Genomic DNA, 4,141 nt, shown 5'->3' with positions numbered 1-4,141 from the left:
AAGATACAAAAAAACAAAAAATAAAAATAATATACCTAATCGCCATGCTCAACATAAATTATAATATTAAAATTAACTATAAAAACTTACCTTGAATAGTTGAATAAAACCGTATAGGCGTATAAGCAAAACTCTGCAGGCACCGTAAATAGGTGTTTCACCTATGCAGTCGAAAAACAGACAAACGGTAAAACATTTTTATTAGATATTCAATTCTTATAGACGAAGAGCTCACAACACGAATTCAACGTCATTTTCATTAAAAGTTTTGATATTCTTATTTATTTCACTAAGCATTTCTATATTTAAATCTTGAAGTCTGGTGGTGTTATGTTGGTGCGTGAGGGTGCAGTGCTTAATTACACCCCACTTAAATTGCACTCAAGTTACGTTATGACCATTAGGTTTGCGATTTAAACCAAATGATAATACATTTTATCAACATAAATTATTTGCATAGGCAGACCAAAATAGTTGGTGCTTTCGTGAAACCAGACCAAGTTAAACTTAAAAAAAGTGCTCGTAACTTACGTCATTTTTATTAAGATCAAACCCGGAACTAAAAATAAAGTAATTAACGTGTAGATCAAGAATATAAAACGACAGACTGAATATTTTGGTGTTTTATACTTTCCAGAACGCATTAAAATATATAATCATAGGTACAATGTTGGTATTACTCTCAACTTCGTCAAACGAATAAACGATAACTATATTAGTATGTATTTGGAATTCGGGAACGACAATTAGCTTATCTCTGTAAATATTTGTAAACATGTAATTTCAAGGTATTAATAGTACCATATTAGTTCGATATTATTTATATAACCAAACGTTCCGTGCTTATCAAAACAAATGGGTGCATTATTAGTTGTTCATGATTGACGACAATATTTCAGTTGTGCAGTACCTACTGTTGTATAGTGTACACTGCAGCAGTGCAGCGTGTAATATTTATCACTGTGTGATGTGCGTTTAAACTACATTTATAATGTCAATACAAAAAACGTGTTTAATTTGTTCAAATGGTGAAGAAGTGGAGAAAGTGGTTTTGTTTAACGATAATTCAAAAGAAAAATTTAATTCTTCATTGAAAATCCGACAAAAAAATAGTTTTAAATATTGTGACATTTTGGTACCGGAAGTTTTTAATTTGCATGATGGCTATCATATAAAATGTTCCAGAAAATTTACTGCATTGCCCTCAATATTACAAAATCAACTACCTAATGCTTCAACATCATCGAGCTCTGTATGTGAAATAAATACTCGATCAAATCAATCAACAAAATTAATTGAAGGTAATGCGTCTATTTTTAAATCTGTATGTATATTTTGTGAAAAAAACCCGTAAAAAACATAATGGAAAGGCTCAAAGCTTACATTTGTGTGAAACTAAAAATTTTGAATTAAGTATAAAACATTATATGAATGAAATGAACGATGTCAGTATGCAAACAAAACTTTCTAACATATTAAATACTATTAAATTAACATTCAATGATATAATATCATTGTATACGAAAAACGATTCTGAGCGGAGACGTATGTCAGTCTAGGATATTTTAAATTATATTGACTATGTTATTATACGGTAGCTGATAAATTGAATTAATATTATTCATATTGTTTAATTATTAACCTAAAATTATCAGTGATGCTGTAAAAATATTATAATATATACTTTTACTCGTTAATATTGATTTTAATATAATGTAATTTCGTTCAAATTTGAACTTAGAATGTCTGTAAAAAATAACTGTGTTTATATATTTTTTAGATTTTTTGTTTACAGTATGTACTATTTATTAGAATCTTGGTTTTTAATTTTCAATCCTTAGTTATAAAAACCAACCATTTTATAATTGTTTAATTACAATGATTGATAATTTTCGAGATTTTGTTGAATTTTGTCAAAATTCGAACTTTAAATGCTTGTAAAAAAAATGTGTAGCTACGGATTTTTAATATTTTTCATCTGCCTTTGAAACTATATATTATTAGAAGCCTACTATTAAATTTTCAAGATTTTTTACCCAACAAATAAAATTTTATTGACATTTATAGAAAAAAAAACCAAAATAATTGGAAACTGAAAATGTCCGTTTAAAGCTCAAAATAAGTCAGAATATTTTGAAAATGCTATGGTGTGTAGAAAATGCTTATATAAACATTCGGTAAAAATTTCATGTCTCTACGGTAATTTTTTTTAGAGTTATACCAAAAACCAAAATCGATTATGTCTAAAATCAGTTTTGCGTAAAAATTTCCGTTTTTCCTTAATTTTTCATTTGTTTTTCACGGCGCTGAAAACTGCTGGGAAATTTTAACTTTTGACCTCCCAAAGTACCAACTAGATTCTCTTTCCTATCAGAAAAGGTACTATTGAAGAAAATCGAAGCATTTTTTTCTGTCCTAAAAGGTGATGACAGACATAAAAAAATATAAAAAAACTCATCATTATAAAATCAATACATTCATCGCTCCGCTCAGAATCTAAAATGCGAGAATATATTTTATATGACTGTGTTAAAAATCATTAATGGTGATTGAGATAGGTAAAATCCACAGGAATTTGTCATGTGAAGTTTTGAACATTAATAGCCGGGTATTAAACGACAAATTAAACATACATTTTGAATTATGTAGAGTTGGTATTTTTAACGGGCAACGAAGTGCACGGGGATCAGCTAGTATGTATATAAAATGTATGCCACGATGGTTAAATTTTCGGCATTTTCAACAGCATACTCAAAATAAACGAGATCAAAATGTAATTACAACTGACCAATTAGTCGTTTAATTTGTTTCAGTTCCGGATGTTCCTGTATAAAACATAATAGTAGATAATAATATAGTAGATACCACGCATCCTATAATCGCTGTAGATAAATAACTACGTTATTAAGGGGATTCGATACCGTGATTTTCTGTTTTTGTCTAACACACGCGTGACATAGTATTTTAGACTTGTTTTTTGCCAAATATTCCATATTGATCTATTGAAGCGATTAGATTTATGAAAACAGATTTGAATTTGTCGTCAAGTCTACTTGAAATCGACTTTCCCACATTTTTCATTTTTTGATCTTAACTTCTCCAAAAATATTTTGATCCTATATTAATTTGTACACTAGAAAATTCCCCATTTCCGAAAATCAGACACATGCATGATATAGGTAATGAGACTGTTGCCAGTCTTTTGGATGACATCGTATAATATCGTATCGTATCGTTTGAACGTTTGTTTTTAAATTTTATATTTTTTCGCAAGTTTAAAATTAAAATTAAAAATAAATCAGGTCTCAATAACCAAGAAAAACCAACTGGAGTAGATAAATTATCCAAAGTATGTTTGAAAGTAGCAAAATCTTCATCTGAAATAATAGTAGAAGGGCTAACAAAACCACCATAAATCTGACTGATAGTTTTTACTTCATCACATGTGTTACTTTTTCTAACATTCCATGAACAAGATTTGTCTGTAGAGCTAAGATTATAGTGAGTATAAAGTGCTAGGGCAGCTATATGGTGGCAAACTACTTGGTCACGAGGGCATGTACATTCTGCCTCAACTATAGAACTATCATTTAACACAGAGGTTCCCAAAGTGGTCTATATCGACCCCCTGGGGTCGATTCTGACCTGCAAGGGGTCCATGTCAACGAAAAAGAAAGTTGGGGGTGCATCATGTGTAAATAGGGGTCCACGAGCGTTATAAGTCAAAATGCGTGTGTCGTAATTTTTACGAAAAATATGTGTGTGACGAAGATAACGATTATTATAACGAACATTGTCGATAACGACTAATGGAGTCTAATAGTCTATTAGGTGAATATCGGAATGTTAAGATAAGATTAAATATACACATTACACATTCAACCGTATATTTTTAGGTCTCACAGTACCATAAGAATGGTTGTTTATCGAAACATGATATCGGTTAACGCCGATGGTCGGAATATATATTACTGTACGTTTTGTAATTTAGTTCATCCGTGACAGTCGATTACCGATCATACGTCGTCGTCGTCATCGTCATCGTTTGCCATTTTTCAAAGTTTTATTAATTCATAAATCGGTTGATTTTTTTACAAATATAACTGCTATTAATTATGGCTGAATCTAAAAAGAAATGTAG

This window comes from Acyrthosiphon pisum, chromosome X (genome assembly GCF_005508785.2).
Source record: "Acyrthosiphon pisum isolate AL4f chromosome X, pea_aphid_22Mar2018_4r6ur, whole genome shotgun sequence".
In the NCBI taxonomy this organism is placed as follows: domain Eukaryota; kingdom Metazoa; phylum Arthropoda; class Insecta; order Hemiptera; family Aphididae; genus Acyrthosiphon; species Acyrthosiphon pisum.
Note: the sequence above shows the minus strand (reverse complement) of the source record.